The sequence below is a fragment of the Physella acuta genome, unplaced genomic scaffold, assembly GCF_028476545.2.
Source record: "Physella acuta isolate Inbredline_101_S28 unplaced genomic scaffold, ASM2847654v3 ptg000077l, whole genome shotgun sequence".
Lineage (NCBI taxonomy): Eukaryota > Metazoa > Mollusca > Gastropoda > Physidae > Physella > Physella acuta.
In genome coordinates, this window is record NW_026731597.1 from 62,373 (window position 1) to 82,630 (window position 20,258).

A 20,258-nucleotide genomic window follows, 5' to 3' on the forward strand; every position below is an offset into this window, starting at 1 on the left:
GTGTGCGAAATGGCTCACAAGAACTTAAGAAAGGCCCAAGTGAGAATGAAAGGACTGTATGATAAGAGTTCTCGTAAACGAACATTCAATCCAGGCGAGAAAGTTCTTGTGCTAGTGCCTAATCTGAACAATGCGTTATCCTTGAGATATTGTGGACCCTTTACTGTGCATTCAAAATTAAGTGATTTGAACTATGTTGTCAATACGCCCGACAGAAGAAAGAAACAGACAGTGTATCATGTTAACTCACTGAAAAAGTATTATGATAATTGTAACAATTTTCATTCCACAGCTAAAATTACTTTACCTGTATGTTCAAATGTTTCTGATGATGTGATACATGATAAATTGAAACCCCCAAAATTAGTAAATTCTTCCTTTTTAGATAATTTGAATGTCCACCTTATGCATTTGTCCACAGAGGAAAGCCATAGATTGTCTCAATTATTCGAGACATTTCCCTCTATTTTTGGGGATGTCCCCAAAGAAGCGAAGGTTCCACCTCATGATGTAGACGTAGGTGACGCAAAACCCATCAAACAACACCCCTATAGAGTTAATCCGGAAAAAGCTGCTTTGATAAAAGATGAAATTGATTATATGCTCAAGAACGATATCATTGAGCCCAGTTTCAGCAACTGGAGTTCCCCATGTCTCCTAGTCCCGAAAGACGGTGGATCTTTCAGGTTTGTGACCGACTTTAGGAAGGTAAATGCGCTCACCAAAGCTGATTCCTATCCTTTACCTCGAATAGAAGACGTTATTGATAAAGTTGGTCAGGCTAAGATAATTTCCAAAATTGATTTACTTTCAGGATACTGGCAAATCCCCTTATCTGACCGTGCAAAAGAAATATCTGCTTTTGTAACCCCTAATGGTTTTTATAGATACAAACGTATGCCCTTTGGTATGCGAAATGCTGGTCAAACTTTCCAGAGGGTCATTAACTCTGTCATTGCTGACATAGACCAATGTGAGGCATACATAGATGATATAGTTGTATTTTCTAATACTTTTGAAGAACATATTATTCAGTTGACTAACCTTTTTAGAAAATTGTCTGAAGTGAATTTTACTGTTGTGACCTACTTAGGTCGAGTCATTTTTATTTTGACATTGTATAATTCCTTATATGGAATGATGGTGTAACACCTGGGGTTTTTCCACTGACTTATTAAGGTGTTTGAGACATAGAAAATTTCCATTAAAATCTGATTGAATGATTCTGATCAGATGATTATCCCAACCAATGGTGACATGAGTTGAGGATAACCTCCCCTGTCACAGAAGTCTTTAATTGCCCCGCACACTCGCAACACGAGGCAGTTTATCTTGACCTGGCAGTCTACGAGGCTGTTTTACCTTTATCAGGCAGCCGTCCATATTGTCCGGCTATAGACTCTGACCATTTGAACGTGAGAGTACTTAAGACCTGTGTGTGCCTTGCTTTCTTCAGTTGATTTAGTCTTCTAGTTTAATATTACTTGTCGCTAAGTAAGTCTTGAAGCTACAGTAGTGTTGTGTGGCCTGTAGCTGTTCTTTAGACAGTGTAGAAATCTGTGATAGTGTTTTTTTCCTGCATTTTGTAAGTTGGGTTTTTGATATTTTATAGATTAAATATTTTATCTAGTTCATCTTTGTGTTCTACCACATCTGTGTTCGCTGATTAAAAGGTCGTATGTAGATTGGATGAGTGTTAATTACAATTGTATCACTAGCTTCCCTAGACATTAATTTCGAGCCCTAGTGTGTCGTTGTGTTAAGTGTTCATCCACTTAGGCCGTAAGGCATTTGCATATGACCCCGAAAAAAGAATCCGGGGACGTTCTCCTTCTATTTGGCTGATAGATAGGTTAACGTTACACTGTAAACTTGCATAAAAGTGATTTCTGTAAAGGTTCAATTACCTATTTGGGTTATCAAGTGGGAACGAACCAAGTTCGGCCCATTGAAGCTAAAGTAGATGCTATTGTAAGGTTACCTCCTCCCAAAAATTGTAAAGAAATCAAAAAGTTCCTTGGGATGGCTGGTTACTATAGGCGGTTCTGTCAAAACTTTTCAGCTATTGCTGAACCTCTTACTGCATTATTGAAAAAGGGTGTTGAGTTTCAATGGTCAAATAAATGTCAAGAAGCTTTTTTAACCATTAAGTCATTTTTATCTAATGCTCCTGTTATGGCTGCACCAGATTTCAGCAAGCCCTTTAAACTTGCCATTGATGCTAGCAACTTAGCCATTGGCTCAGTCCTATTTCAAGAAGACAACATGGGAATTGACCATCCCATTGCCTTTTTTTCCAGGAAGTTAAATGAGAACCAAAAGAATTACTCTACTATTGAAAAAGAAGCTTTAGCTTTGGTTTTGTCATTACAACATTTTGAAGTCTATGTCTCTTCTTCAACCAATCCAGTCAGAGTGTTTTCTGACCATGATCCCCTGAAATTTACCTCTAAGTTAGGACAGACAAATCAAAGAATATTGAGATGGTGTTTATATTTCCAAAATTTTAATCTGGAAATTTCACACATTAAGGGTAGTGATAATGTTGTGGCTGATTGTTTGTCAAGGATGTAAAATCTTATTGCACACATTGATCATGTGACATGTTTAGTGGTTCATTAAGACCATACACAAGTGTTGTGTTTGGGTGACACTCACATGAAAATGAGTGGTATGAGTTTTGAATTTTTCAAAATGTCAATCCTATTACAAATTTTGTTTATTTTCAGGTGAACCTTAATTAAAGGTGGTTTTTGATTATATGTAATCATTTATAATAATATGTCTCATATGACTCAATTGATATTGTAGCTAGTCTTTGAAATAAAGGTCTTACCCTGGCGGGTTTACCACTTTTAATATCCACATGGAAATATTGTAATACCCTTTTCTGAGGGATTTTGATGTATAATTACTTTTTGAAGGGTTACTTCCCTTTCACCAATTGTAAAAAATTTTTTTTATTTCATTGCCAGATTGGTTCCTTATGTATGTTTTTGTGGAACCTATCTGTCACTTCCAAAAAGGGAGGGGATGTGACCTACTTAGGTCGAGTCAGGTTCCATTTTTATTTTGACATTGTATAATTCCTTATAGGGAGTGATGGTGCAACTCCTGGGGTTTTTCCACTGTCTTACCAAGGGTGTCTAAGACGTAGAAATTTTCCATTAAGATCTGATTGAATGATTCTGATCAGATGACCATCCCAACCATTGGCTACATGAGTTGAGGATAACCTCCCCTGTTGCAGAAGTCTTTAACTGCACCGCACACTCGCCACACGTGGCAGTCTTCCTTGATTAAGCGGTCTATTAGGACCAAGCCGTCCATATTGTCCGGCAATAGATTCTGACCATTTGAACGTGAGAGAACTTAAGTCCTGTGTGTGCTATGCTTTCTTAAGTTGATTTAGTCTTCTAGTATAATATTACTTGTCGCCAAGTGATTCTTGAAGCTATAGCAGTGTTGTGTGACCTGTGGCTATTTTTATACAGTGTTGAAATCTGTGATAGTGTTTTTTCTTACACTTTGTAAGTTGGGTTTTGATATTTTATAAATTAAATATTTTATCTAGTTTAACCTTGTGTTCTGCTACAACTGTGTTCGCTTATTAAAGGTTGTATGCAGATTGGATGAGTGTTAATTTCAATAGTATCACTAGTTTTCCCTAGACATCGAATTCGAGCCCTAGTGTGTCGTTGTGTTAGTGTTCATCCATTTAGGCTTTAAGTCATTTGCATATTACCCCGAAAAAAGAATCCGGGGACGTTCACCATCTATCTGGCTGATAGATAGGTAAACGTTACAGGGTGGTCACTTTGTGTGATATGTGTGGGTGGGTGGTCACTTTGTGTGGTATGTGTGGGTGGTCACTTTGTGGGTTATGTGTGGGTGGTCACTTTGTGTGGTATGTGTGGGTGGGTGGTCACTTTGTGTGGTATGTGTGGGTGGGTGGTCACTTTGTGTGGTATGTGTGGGTGGTCACTTTGTGGGGTATGTGTGGGTGGTCACTTTGTGTGGTATGTGTGGGTGGGTGGTCACTTTGTGTGGTATGTGTAGGTGGTCACTTTGTGTGGTATGTGTGGGTGGTCACTTTGTGTGGTATTTGTGGGTGGTCACTTTGTGGGCTATGTGTGGGTGGTCACTTTGTGTGGTATGTGTGGGTGGGTGGTCACTTTGTGTGGTATGTGTGGGTGGGTGGTCACTTTGTGTGGTATGTGTGGGTGGTCACTTTGTGGGGTATGTGTGGGTGGTCACTTTGTGTGGTATGTGTGGGTGGGTGGTCACTTTGTGTGGTATGTGTGGGTGGGTGGTCACTTTTGTGTGGTATGTGTGGGTGGGTGGTCACTTTGTGTGAGTTATGCTCCTTTATAAAAAAACAAAAAAAAAAAAAAACAACAGAATTCTGCATTTACACATCACCAATACACTTATGGTGAGGTTTTGTTTCATTATTATTTTATTTCAAATTAAAAGACTGGGCAAAATCAATCATGAACTTTTAAGTTGGGTAACTTCCTGTAGCTCCAAACAACATCAATATATAACACAGTGTCAGATGGATGCGACTTACGGAAGTGACGTCATCTGAGCGGGGGATCGCCTGACGCAGCTATACAGCAGCTAATATGATTGGATAGGAAATTGTGGGTTCCTTGATCAAGATTGTTTGAGATGTTATAGTCTGGCTGTCTTCCTATTCAAGATGGCGGAGACCCAGCGTGGTAGAGATTGGTAGAGACTTAACTGCTGGGTCAGTGGTATGTAATCAATGGTACACACAGACACAAACACACAGACACACACGCGCGTATAAAATGGGAGTTGTAGGTCTATTGCTCTGAGGGGTGAATATAATAAGATACAAATCATTTTCTGCCATTGATAGATTTCAACATCCTCCGCGTAACCACAAAAAGAACGCTGGGACTACTCATAATTGATACATTTATGTAACCCTATATATATACATATCCATGCATATATATATATATATATATATATATATATATATATATATATATATATATATATATATATATATATATATATATATATGCGTGATTATGTGCATTTCTTCTTGTCTCTCTCGCACTCTCTTTATTATCGTTAACTTCTTATAGACTTTTCTAAGTGCCACCATCACTCTGATAATTTGTATTCATATTATCGATTTTCAGCATGTTTTTAATGATAAATCATGCATTCCAGATACCACGATTTTATTAATTGGATCATTGATACTTATGTTTTTTTAAATTTAAATTAATGATTTCCTACCTCCCCATACCTACATTACCTCCCTTACCTCTCCTACCTACCAATACCTCCCCTACTTCCCCATACCTCCATTAACTCCCCTACCTCCCCTACCCCCATATCACCCATAAAACCCATACCTCCTTACCTGCCATACCCCCCCCCCCCCCCTCTCCCCACCATGAACTGCCCTATGTGTGTATCTAGGCTAAGGTTCACAAATCATTACACCTGTTTGGTTATCAATCAATAGTAGCTCACCTGTATCGATTACCTGGGATGGTCCTTATTCTAGACAGGTGAGATACAAAGAGGGGTCACGTACTGGATATATTTGTAAATACGAAACATCGATCTATGATTAGTTTAATAATATCACGTTATACCAATTATATCTTATACCGTTCACTATAGGATCGTATACAAGGGCAATAGAGGAATTGATCATAGTTTACCCATTAATCTTGATCTCTCTCAACTTTGTATTGTTCAAAAGGATGATAAGTTATACGCTAGGTACCAACTTCAGGTGCAGAAGCCGTCGAAAGGATACCAGAGTTGGTATTCCTATCAGCTAAGGGGGTCAGTTCCTGTTTAATTTCGCTGTTTTCTCTTCTAGATATATTCAGTAATATACAAATTTATGCAACCTTTGGCGTCTTTATAGGGGAACCTCACTTCTGTAGAAAAATAGTCAGTATCTAATTGTCATCAGCATGTCATCAAGTTGACATCATGATCGGCATCTTGTGGTCACGTGTACATGTCATGTGACGTGATCATTAAACATAAACTCTACTGCACCCCTGGGGAACGGAGTGGTCTAGCGGTAGAGAGCTGGATTGCTAACCAGTAAGTCTCGAGTTACGGGTTCAAGTCAGTGGACCGTCCCTGAGTCCACACAACTCTGATGGGTACCTAACTCACGTCAGGGAAAGTATAGGCGGCTGGGCATAGTGCTGACCACACTATCTCTACATATGCCGAGGTCACAGAAACATGTGAACTCTACTTCACTTGCCCTATAGACCGTCAGGTTTGAAAAGGAAACTTTTACTTTTTTTTCTTCTGCATCCCACCGTGTTGACTGCTGTCTAGTAATGTTTTGTATCACTTGGTATCCTTCGTATACATATCGTATTACGGGAAGCTGACAGCTGTGTATGACAACAGATGTCTCAATTTACTTTGAGAAATGATAAAGCTGTGGTCCACCCCAATGATGTCGTGCTCAAGTTATAGTTTTTAACATACGTACACAGACAGACGCACATACGTACACAGACACAGACACACATACGTACACATATACAGACAGACACACGTACACAGACAGACACACATACGTACACAGACAAACAGACATACACATAGACAGACAGATACACATACGCTGACAGACACACATGCAGACATACAGACACAGACGTACAGACAGACACACAGACATACACAGACACACACACAGACATACACAGATACATACACACACACACACAGACAGACACACATACGTACATAGACACACATACACAGACAGACACACATACACAGACAGACACACATACACAGACACACATACAAACAGACACACACAGACAGATGTACATACACAGGCAGACACATATACACATACACAGACACAAATACAAACAGATACCCACAGACAGATGCACATACACAGGCATACACATATGCACATACACACCTACACAGGAACATACAGAAAGAGACAGACACACATATCCAGATAGACAGGCATACGCAGACAAACGTACACAGACAGACACACACACAGACACACAAATATACATAAGATTGCAAAACTTTTTTTCCACACAGAAAGATGTATAGTGCCGAGATTTGTCAAAATCACGATTTAGATTTTTTTCCTTAATTACAATACTTCTCCCTATACTCTGAAAAAGTAATTTAAAAAGTAAATACTTGCATCACCTAAATTACGTTGAGTCTCCTGAGACCCATCTCAAAAGACACTTGCAATGCATCGGCTACCTATTTCTATCGAATGGTGAGAATATTTCCTTTTCCTTTCTTCGCATTACAATTGTTAAATTACCTAGAGTGAGTTCCTTCCTTTAACGATTATATAATTAACATCTATAATTGTACTAATGACTTTAAGCAATTGGTAAAACAAAAATAGTAGTTTAATGGGTGCGCGGACCTTTGACCACAGGTGCTTTGACCATAGGGCGTTTGACCATAGGGGGTTTGACCACAGCGGACTTTTGACCATAGGGGCTTTGACCATAGGGGGTTTGACCACAGCGGGCCTTTGACCATAGCGGTGCTTTGACCATAGGGGGTTTGATCATAGGGGGTTTGACCATAGGGGGTTTGACCACATGTGTTTTCTCAGCAGAGGGTCTTTGATCACAGGTGGTGTATCAACTGGTGTTTGATCACAAGCGCTGTGTCCGGCTTTGATCATATGTGTGATACAATTAACACGATTTTATACATGTTTCCTGAGAGTACGTTAATAGAAATTAACATGTATTTAAAAAAAGCCAAGAACTATATTTTAGTCTCCACATAAAGGCTGGTGCTAGGCCTCATAGATTTATTTTAAATATAAATGAAACACAAATAATGCGACATATATCAAGTTTCACAAATAAATAATGTAGATGTACTTGAAAATACATAGCATATATAAAGGATAAAAGGATAAAAAATGATACAAAACTTGCCAACAATATAGTAAAAGATGTAATACATAAAATGGTTAACTAAATGACAGATGTGCTATAGCACGCAAATATGTCAGTACATCTGTTTGACCATATGTCTGGACAGCACGTTGTACTTTTTCGTGCAGCATCTTGTATCGCTTCTCAGCTGGGTAGCTGGCATGTCGAAATTTAAAATATAATTTAGCAACTTTTAAAATAAATCCTTACCATATATGGACAGCATTGGACAAACCACCTGAGATCAAAGACCCTATGTGGACAAAACACCTATGATCAAAGCCGGACGCAGCGCTTGTGATCAAACACCAGTTGATAGACCACCTGTGATCAAAGACCCTCTGCTGAGAAAACACCTGTGGTCAAACCCCCTATGGTCAAACCCCCTATGATCAAACCCCCTATGGTCAAAGCACCGCTATGGTCAAAGGCCCGCTGTGGTCAAACCCCCTATGGTCAAAGCCCCTATGGTCAAAGCTCCGCTGTGGTCAAACCCCCTATGGTCAAACCCCCTATGGTCAAAGCACCTGTGGTCAAAGGTCCTAGGACCGTTTAATGAAATAGTGGGCGGTGAGCTTCCTATGTTTTCGGGCTTTCAAGAGAGGCATAGGGTCATACATAATTGACGTCACGCTTTTTTGACGATCCCCCCCCCCTTTCCTCCGTCACACATTGTGACAAAAAGCCAGATCCCTCTCTAAAATGGCATCACACCTCAGTCTACAACCCCCGCCCCTTCAAAATTGCAGTTGAACTTTTCTTAAAACATCGATATTACGCCAAAATCTTGTCTGAACTCTGTCAACATAGAGTATTTTAATCAATTCCTATTACAATTTATTAAAACAGTTTGCTAAAACGCGAAACAGCGACTAAAACTCGTTTTCTAACATTGTTTTTTTTATAATGCAAAAGTGTGACGTCATACCATTTGTCACACTTCTCCCCCCCCCCCCTTACGAGTGTGACGTCACTTATGACGACCCCTATGATGAGATATAATGTAGGAAATCGCAGCTTTATACTAACCAAACCATAACTCGCTTAGCACTGTAAACGACAGGATTTGTACCGTAAAGGCAGGATTTGTATCGTAAAGGCAGGCTTTGTTTCGTAAAGGCCTGCTTTGTACCGTAAAGGCAGGCTTTGTGCCGTAGAGGTAGGCTTTGTACCGTAAAGGCAGGCTTTGTGCCTGTAAGGCCGGCTTTACAGCAGATTATGTCGAGATAACAGCATCTCCCGGCAAATACCAACCTGTCCTTCAAAGATTTTCCTTTATCTGAACACAGCATAGTGATCAGCAGAAAATAAACGGGCAATTTTCGCCCGGGTATTCGGTCATTTTTGACATTCGGCCCACGCGGTTGCTGGTTAGTGCGCATGCGCAGTTGTCAGACACGCAGAGTGACGTAATTATAAAGCATAATGTAGGTTTGGAGATTATTTCCTTACGAGGTAGATGTTAGAGATATTGCTGCGGAGTTACAAACATGTATGCGGTGTGGGTATTGGTTTTGTCAGGTAATGTGGTATGGGGGGGGGGGGGGTGAAACTAAAAGGTGGTGTGGGTATTGGTTTTGGCAGGTAATATGGTGGGGGGGGGGGGTGAAACTAAAAGGTGGTGTGGGTATTGGTTTTGTCAGGTAATATGGTGGGGGGGGGGGTGAAACTAAAAGGTGGTGTGGGTATTGGTTTTGGCTGGTAATGTGTTGGGAGTCATCTAGCTTGTGATGTTTTTTGCTAAGCCTAATTCAGGTGTACATATCCCTAACCATGACCCAAGTCATTATAACAGTTAACTTTTTGACAAAGTTCAATGCTCTCTTATTTCTAGTATTTGTTTCTGTGTTTTCTCAGATACGTACAACATATTATGTTGGTACTTCGCCATGCTATTAATGAGCACTGATTGAAACAAAAAGATAGATCTTTAATTCATTACATTAAAATTTATACCCGGATGGTCATAATAGTTTCTTTCTCTCTTTAACTCTCCATCTCTCTTTGTCTCTGTCTCTGTCTCTCTCTCTCTCTCTTTGTCTCTGTCTCTGTCTCCGTCTCTCTTTATCTCTCTCTGTCCCTCTCTGTCTTTTTGTCTCTCTCTATCCCCCTCTCGACCCCCACCCCCTCTCTATCCCCTCTCTGTCCCCCCCCCCCCCCCCACTTTCTGTCTCCCTCTCTCGTATTCGGACATGGCTGGCTCCAACAATGCTCATCAGCCCAGCAGACCGTTACTTGATGTAGAATCAAACATTTCTCGTACCCCTATAGGGCTGGTAAGTAGGTCACCAACCAGTTCTATGGCTCATGCAGGTTTTATTGAGCCGTAGAGCTGTTTGGTGACCTACTTACCAGCCCTATTGTCAGCTGCTAGACCCGTGTGTTACCACCCATCATTTACTGTATCCAATGATACAAGGGACCCTTTGATGTAGGGACAGCATACGGACCGTAACCCCACGCCGATGGCTATTATCTGAAACATAGTAACTTTTGTTAAAGAAAAGTATAAGTTCTTTTTGAAAATGTTAGCAAAAATAAATGTTTTCATTCGAGTAAATGTCGTTCGACAAAATGTCGTCATTTAAGTACATTTCCCCGGACAGATGGGGCTCAATAGATGGGGAAAGCAAACCATCTAGTAGTAGACAAACAACTGCTGGCTTGTAGTTTGTTCTTGGATGGACAATGGCTAGGAAATCAATTCCGTCAAAAAAATAAATAAATTTAAAATCGTTTATATGGTACATGTCGTATTGACACATAATACTCATTTGGAGGAAATGTTGGAAGAAATCCTTTCCAATATTACAAGTAAGCACGAAGAAGAAGTACATGTCGTAAATTAAGTAAATTTTGACAGCTGGATAAATGTCAGTTAAGTAAATGTCGATAGTTGAGTAAATGTCGTCTGAACGAACGTCGACAGCAGACACAGGAGCCATTAAAAATCTAGCCACTGGGCAAACCAAAGCTACCGGAAGTGATCTGTTTCTGAACTCCGCCATTCCTTTCAGCCCCAGCCTCTTTTAGAGCCCACAACCCACCTATCTGATTGGTCAAGATGATTGAAGGAGAATTGAAAAAAACACCGTTCTTGGTCCCACTTTTTGTCTAAAAAGATTGATCAGGCATTGTCCTTCACCTTTATATCTGGCCCGAGACTGTCCGAGAAAAATGTGGCGAGCGTTTGAAAAAAATCCGAGTAAAAAACAATTTTATTAAATTAAATCAGATTGTTATTATGCTAAATTTGATTACAATTAATTAAAAACTGAGCCGAATCTTAGGGTTTTCACGGAGTAAAATATTAAGGTAAATAACAAATATGTGTAGTCCATACAGAATCCATATGATATACCCAGTAGCGTACGCAGGGGGGGGGAGCAGGGGGAGCGGCCGCTCCCCCTCTGGCCATTTTCAGCAAAGTGGCGCCTTTTTGGAAACTTTTTAAACTCAAAGTTTTAAACAATGATATTTGTTAAAAAAATATTTTTGGCCGGCACATCTATGTAAATCACAAGATTTCTTTTCATTCAGCAATTAAGCATTATTGTACTAGTCTAGTAGTGTCTACGTTTACAACACGTATTAACAGCTGCATCAGTTTGCCATTCTAAAAATAACTATTACGATGCATTGCAATGTTTAAAAAACCTTTACGGGTAGTACCACTTGGCAAGAGGGGTGTTAAGTTTAAGGCAACTGTATAATGTATTTGCTTACGAATAATTGAATTACAAAATGTTATACATAAAACTTCACACATAATCACTCTATATATACAGTTTGAATCGTGTGATTAATTAAAAAAAAATTACAATACAGAAACAAATACAACTGATGAAGTAGTAGTATTCTTACAGTTTGGGCGATAGTGATTACGATTACAAATTATATGAAAAAGTTACAAACCCCTCCCCCATGGACCCCTCTGTAAAAAAAAAATATTGTCATAATACCACTGCTACTTATTTAAATCTATTTCTGTAATATATATTTGTGTAATATATATTTGTGTAATATATATGTATGTTTATAACAGTCATCTAAAAACTGACGCTATGTTCACTCTGAGTTGGTTATCTCCCCCCCCCCCCCCACACACACACCTCACTACCACAATTGTGTAGAGCGACATTAATGTCACACCTAGGTATACACTGGGTTGGATAATTGACGTAAAGTGAACGAACAGTGGTGAATGAAGTTGAACCCACCTCCCCCCCCACAACCCACCCCGAACTGATCTGTTAAGTAGATGTAGAAAAACGCGTAGTGATGTAACAAAATACCATGCCGCCAAAAAAAAATTAGCTTTTTAAACGTAAAACTCTGTGAATATTATTTTTGCAAATACCAGTAAAAAGGTGTGTGATCAATACAGTGATCTAACCCAAAGCTATCACTATGTTAAAAATGATCGTTAAAGAACACAAAGAAGCAGTAGTTATTTAAAAATATATGATCTGAATTAAAAGACCGATATTTAGTTAAATGTAGGCTTTTATTCCGAATGTTTTTCTTTTGTATTGAAAAGCGTGGTTTTATACCAACTCTGATTTTAAAAACTTTCATTATGCTGTAGTACTTTAGCATTTATGATGACGATATATTAAATTATGATTATAGACAAAAACATTTTGTAAACACAAATAGTGTTAAACAATTTCATTATATTCTAAAGTAATTATTTATTTGTTTTGAGATTCATAATTAAATGTGTAGATATATACATATTTATATTAAGAGAGTGATTATTTCCCCTATTTCACTTGTCTTAAATAATTTTCCAGGAATTATTATGTAAGAAATTTGTTTACAAGAATTACAAAACAGATTGTGTTACGTTCACTGTTTTTCGTTGTAGTGTGTGTAGATTTATTTTTTTTTTTTTGTTTAGATTGATACAAGTACAAGTTTTGTTTTGTCGGCCTACATTGTGTGTTTTTTCTTATTTCTTCAGAGTGCTACTTTCAATTTATCTTACATCATAGCGAAGTAATGACATACAGCTAGTAATTTATATATATATATATATATATATATATATATATATATATATATATATATATATATACAGGGGCGTAGGGAGGGGGGGCGGGGGGTGCGGACCGCACCGGGTGACACAATTTAGGGGGGTGACACCAAGGCGAAAAATAGCAAAATATATAGAGAAAAACTTGAGGGGGGGGGGGTGCAAATCGAAAGTTTAAGGGGGGGGAGGTGCAAATCGAAATTTTGAAAGTTTGTCCCCGGGAAGGGTCGCTACGCCTCTGGGGGCGTGACACCATTAAGTACCGCACCGGGTGACACCCGACCTCGCTACGCCACTATATATATATATATATATATATATATATATATATATATATATATATATATATATATATATATATATATATATATATATATATATATATATATATATATACATAATACACGTATATAGAACGTGTTAAAAATTCGGCGCCTTTTTTTGTTCTTTTCGCTCCCCCTACAACGAAAACCTGGATACGCCTCTGGATATACCCCAAGTAGAGCCGGCATTGTTTACACACTTATGGCTCAAGGGTTGGAGGTTAATCTTTTTAATAAATATAGAGAGAGCAAATAAACAGCATTTTAATTAATAAATCGTATGGAATGATATGACAGTAAGGAAATTATATTAAAATGTGTAATAATAATCATTAAAAAAGTTTTAAAAAACCCACGTTTTCTGATTGAACTAAAAAGTAGAAAATAAATGCTATAGGCCCTACATCACAATAATGCAAGCGATCACTCTACTATAAGCGAGCAAAAACGTGGGGCGCCGAAGTAAAAGTTATATTACTATTGATTAGATAATACTATTGACTTTTATTAGGGAGCTTGTAGAGAGTCAACAGTATTAGAAACTGTAAGAAAATCACGGCGCCCCACGTTTTTGCTCGCTTATAGTAGAGTGATCGCTTGCATTATTGTGATGTAGGGCCTATAGCATTTATTTTCTACTTTTTAGTTCAATCAGAAAACGTGGGTTTTTTAAAACTTTTTTAATGATTATTATTTTCTACTTTTTAGTCTTTGTCTGTTTGTTTGCATTAAAATCTTGCTATCGATTTTATCTTTTCACTTTTTTTGGGTAAACGAAGACAACTCGTAAAAAGACAACTCGTAAAAAGACAACTCGTAAAAAACTCGTTGTTTGAATACGTTACTGACTAGAACACATAGATTTGAACCCGTGTCGAGTGGGATAGCAATCGTGTGCCCAACCACTCGACCATATCGTCTCCCCCAAACTGGCCTACCTCCTGTAAGTTTAAACTCGGTTCAAGCTAAATTCTCTGCCCCTAAGCCTGTGGCGACATGTGATCGTTCGCTTCACTGCGCGCGAGGTACGCGTCGCTGGTTTTTTTTCTAATGGCTAGCAGAGGAGAATTATATATATAGATTATATAGCGGTCTAAAATGCTCAATAAAATGTTTCCATTGATCAATTTAGTAATAATAACAATTGAATATTCAATGGTCATCCAAAAGAAAGCTTCCCTGAAAATTTCAGCGCGCTAGCTAACTGGGAAGTGCCAGAAATTTCGATCGCAAGATTTGATTGGAAAGACAAACACACAAACAGAGAAAGCAAGTTAAAGAAAACGTGGGAAAAATATGTTATTATGTGGTCTTGCTAATGGTATATCACGTGATAATTACCGTTACCAGTAAGTTGTGCAAACGGAAAAAATGCGCAAATACAAACTAATCACTAATGTCGTCAAATTTCGTGGAAAAATGTTTTGTTACGCTACAAGGTAAGCGTGGTTATTCATTGACAGAGTGTATAAACGTTCGATTTAATTAAGAAAATAAAACTGCCCGTGCGCACTTTTTTGAGTTCGTAGTTTTCCGTTGCGCAGTTTTCCGTTGCGCAATTTTCCGATGCGCATGTTTCCGGTCAACGATAATAACATATAACATTTCCACGGACCACCATGCATCACCTTATTTAGCAATCCCAGACCTCCTCCTTCCTACCGCCCACATTAAACCAAGGCACTCTTTGATACTAAAATAAACTACTGAATTCTCATGATTTTAGAGAAAAATATCTATTTAAAATATTCGAAGAATGACCCATGAGAATTATATATAAATTATATATATATATATATATATATATATATATATATATATATATATATATATATATATATATAATTTATTTATTTATTTATTGTTTACATTTCTTTACGAGATTTAAAGCTGTATAAGAATTGATTGTTCCATTCTCTTATATTTGGGTATCCAATCCAGGCTACTGGTAGATTCCAAAATTGCTATGATATCTCAGTAATCATTTCGTCCTACACATTTGCCCTGATTTATTATTTTTAAAATGTAAACAGTTTTATTATTATTGTTAACGTTATAGACATTTAGCATTTCATAAAGAGCTAAAAGCATATGAACAATCAAACAATGAAATATCTATAAACACGGTGAATAAATTTGTCTATAATATGGTATTTGTAAACTATGTTTCAATGTGTGTAATCACATTGAAGGATAAACCCGTAACATATAAACCAGAGCTTATGCAACAATTTTAATATATCTTACATAATTTGAAATACACATCCATAAAAGTGTTGGCTAAGATAAGCTAAACCACTGCTGATGAGTAACTTTTGGCTCTTCCGTCTCAAAAGGTTGCTCTTACATAATTTGAAATACACATCCATAATAGTGTTGGCTAAGATAAGCTAAACCACTGCTGATGAGTAACTTTTGGCTCTTCCGTCTCAAAAGGTTGCCGACCCCTGCGCTATGCGGATCTTTGTGATCTTCTAATCTAATCGAACTGTTGTCTTTTCTAGTTCTACGTATATTTATATTAAGGAAACTTTTAAAGAAAAACATCTGTTCCACAAGGATTACTGTCCCACTGTTATTGAAAGTAGAACTTTACTTCTGTATAAATTATTTTCTTATTACATCTAAAGGTTTGTTATTATACATACAATAAGACTATTATTAATACAAATAGAAAATTTAAATTCTAAAGAAAAATATAAACGAATTTTTGTGTTTAATGTAAATTTTAGAAACAACAACAAAGAATTTTTTTTTTTAAATACTGTTTTATTACTCTATATTTTTGGAAACATTTCTAAATTGTATCCTTTTATATTTTGATTTCTATTACATGGGAAGTAACTGGTAATAATTACTATCCAATATGAAACAATTAAATTTTACAAGACTGTATGTTATCCAATTTTATTAAACAAAAGTGTACTCATGTAAAAAAATAATAATTAAGGGATGTAAAATAAATAAAAACTCCCCATTACCAAACAATTAGACAATAGGTTAATTTCAAACATTTTAGCAGCGCTATTGAATGTCTGAAGTCATGATACATGTTAGTGTGTGACTTTCTTACACTAACCTTTGATTTGTTAATAACTGCAGCAACCAATCAGTGATCGAGGTAGTGGATACAACGAACCAATCAGAATTTGGCTTTTATTTCTTGTCACATGGCTTTCTCTACCAATTCAACAAACATAACACGAGGAGCTTAAATTGGTGTCAAAATATTCACTCTATATATCTATAAGTATTTTCTGTATTTGTTCTGTTCTCATATTTGGCATTCTGTGCAACGAGTAGACAGTAAAGGAAATATGATTTTTCTCGAACTTTATCGGCCCATTTGAATGACCCGGCATTTTATAGGCAGTGGCTAAAAAGATAACTCGGGGAGCGGACCGTCACCCCAACCCCCCCCCCCCCCCCCACAGGAGCACCTCTACTCACCCCTCTCCCTTCGAACTAAATGTATTTTGAACATATATTTTTATATATTATTCCCCCATCCCCGAAAATTTAGTCCTTCCCCCCTCCCCGCCGAAAGTTCTAAGTAACCCTCATTCCCCCAGAGAAAAAAGTCTGAAAGAAACACTGGCAACAAGAAGTTATATAGTTTGCATAGCCATGTAGCTTCTCTTTTTAACCATTTTATCTTTCAATTAATCTTAGTGTCTCCATTACAGACCTAATCAAAACATCTAACACGCAGGTAGGGGTGGGGGGAAGGTGCCTATATTTTTTTTAATTAATGGAGGCGCTTTGATAAAATGCACCTAAACCCCTCCACCAAGTTCATGTATAGGTTTAGAACGACTTCCTGGAATAAAGGGAGGGTAGGGGGGGCTCATGTCATATGGTGTGGGGCGACGTGGTCGAATGGTAGAGCGTTTGGCTGCTAGCCCGAAGGTTTCAAGTTCGGATCTCGGTTCGGATTTGTGACCGAAGGACGTCGCTGGATCGACCCAGCTCTGATGGGGGACCTGACTTGAGTTTGGGAAGTAAAGGCGGCTGGGCATAGTGCTGACCACGGCATTCCTTCATATACCGAGGTCAAGAAACATATGAACTCTAGTTATCTGCCCAATGGTTCGCTAGGTATATAGAGGAATCTTTACCTATAGATGTATGACATCACAACACCGACAGTACAGGAGGTTAGTACTGTACCAACGAATAAAAAGACACAATATGATGTAGCATTTACTTCCAGGTCATTGCACTTTTATTAGGTTCAGTGTTTCTTCCAGACTTTTTTCTCCGGTGGGGGGGGGGGGGGGGCTGGGGTGAAGGGCGGACTAAAATTTTCGGGGGTTGTTGGGAGGGGTGGGGGGTGGGCGGCCACTTAAGAGTATATAGGCCTATTTTCTATATAAATTCCATTTCGTTCGGGGGGGGGGGGGGGGTGGGGGGGGTGGGCGGTGGGCGATAGAGTTTCTTGTTGACAAAAATTATTATTGCTCTTTATAATATTAATTAGCAACAAAAACATTAATTCAAATTGATTATAGTATTCATTAATTTAAAAGACAAAAATTGTATTAATATATAATGTATACATATATATTAATACTTATAATTTAATTTATTAAGCAAACAGCAATGTGCATTGAAACACCCTTGGTTGTAATACTAAATTATTTTAATTTTAAAAACTCTATTACGAATTCTTGACATTTAAAGAATATAATTATATCGTATTTCTGATCAACCCATGAACTACAAAAATCACTGACTGAATTCCGCTTTATGCATTTACATTTTCTAAGAGAGTTTAGTTTTGAAAAAAAAATTACCAGTTTCTGAAATTTAAAATTATCAAATAATTAAGTCTTCATGTAGTTTAGTCTCTTAAAACGAACCAAGCATAGTAATTTTTGTTCTTATTTCAATTCACTTTTCCTTAAGACGTTCTTTCTACCTTGAGAAATGGCAGGCTAGATACAAACCCGCCATCGTCGATAAAAACAACGAGATGTAAAACCAGTGTTCTGTTACTCAGTAGCTTATTGACTTTTTCAGTTTGGCTTCTTAAGGATTTGATTATCTTACCGGCTACAGACTTCGATCCGAGTTTTACTTTAAAAAAAAACCCACTGCTTTCCCGGCACGATACTGCCATGTTGATTATCACGTGATCAGACAAACGTAGGACGGAAGGCCAGTTTTCTGTGGTGTAAGTTTAAGAAAGTGAACTGGTGTACAGAACTAGCATCTGTGGTGTGGGTGGCTATGTCGCCTACAGCTATAGATCTGGTTCCATTAAGGTTGTTTTTTTTTACAGTAATTTGTTTGGAATGAGATTGAAATAAGTTCCATTGTACTGGTGATATTTGATGACGTGTAGCTACATCTGTTCATGTGGGAGCCAGTACTGGGTTAAGTTTCTATAGGGGTCGTTAGGTTGATGTAGGGGTCGTGAGATTAGGTAGGGATGTTTACGTTAATGTGAGGGTAGTAAGGTGGGTCTAGGGGTAGTTAGGTTTATGTGGGGGTGGTTATAATAGGCAGGAATCGTTAGGTTTGTTCGGGGATCGTTAGTTATTTAAGGATCGAACGAATTGATAGGTTTTGCGCTAATTAAAAGCTTCTATAGGGATCATTCTATTTATGCGGTGATCGCTATGCTTATGCGTGAAGCTTACCGTTCTATTTTTGCGATGAATGTTTGTTATTGATGGGATCCTAAATTTTTTATCAGCTTCAGTTGATCTTTGTGATAAGTCACCTGTACCGGGGATCATTTTAGCTCAGGTCAGAGGCGTAGCTAGGGGAGGGCGGGGAGGGCGGCCGCCCCGGGCGCCGACCCTAGGGGGCGCCAAAAGGGGTAGAAAAAAAATTGAAAGCTCATTTTAAGCTGCAGTTTTGAATTATAAACAGCTAAAATAAAGAAATGTAACGGCTGAGAGCCTTTGCATACTGATTTAACTGTTTTCTACCTTGGTTGTGTAACTGTAAAACGTATATCTTTAAGAAACAGTGACCGGAAAAACCGCTTTCCAGCTTTCCTAGATGGGGAGGGGGGGGGGGGGCGCTTTTTCGAAGACTAGAATCGGAAAAATTCACACCGGATTAAGGAATAAACCGATATCGCCTAGAAAAGAAACCCATTGAGCTAAAGCGTATTTTAAGATTGTGTAACATAAAAATAGAGTTAGCAGACTGTCTGAGCGGGTGGATGGGAAGCGACACTCTTTGCCAAAATGTTAAGAGAGAAGAAAATTAGTATATTGTACTGATTATTACTTTGTTCAATTTAACTGATAATTCAAAATTGCAATATTGGCCTACTATTATCGAAATTGTTCTAAAGATACAACCAAAAGTAGACCAAATAAGGTTTGCACCTTCTACAAAATACTCTAAAGCAGTGGTTCTTAATTTTTTGGAGTACCGAACCCAACCAGTTTCATATGCGCAATCACCGAACCCTCCTTAATAGTTGTATCGTCCACAATGAGAAAATCCGATCGTGAATCCTATGAGTCAGGTGTGTGTCTTGACCTCCGCGGAAGCACTGAGACTGAATTACCGAACCTCTCGGGTTCGATGGAGCCCACTGTTCTAAGCTCTTATGATTTTCTACGTGTTATTCGTTTCGGCATCTTAAGGGGAAATTAATTGGCGTCAAGTGAAGTTTTAGGGAACGACAATCAGCGTAATTGTTAATTTTTTTTCCAGACTGTCGCACACACAAACACACACACACACACACACATATATATATATATATATATATATATATATATATATGTATGTATGGGGGGCGCCAAACTGAAGGTTCGCCCCGGGCGCCGGGAGGGGTCGCTACGCCTCTGGCTCAGGTGCCCCTTGCATGCAGTGACGTAAGCTAAGTGCCCGGGGCAGCACTGTACAGAACAAAATCAATGACGACATGGGATCCGAACCCGGGACTGACGG

General features: G+C 38.2%; 1 protein-coding gene across 1 annotated transcript in view; it reads left to right on the plus strand.

Moving 5' to 3' along the window:
* Positions 1–20,258, plus strand: part of LOC131953972 (guanylate cyclase soluble subunit alpha-2) — a gene marked incomplete at its 3' end in the record, with an annotated part of 66,297 nt that overhangs the window by 18,645 nt on the left and 27,394 nt on the right.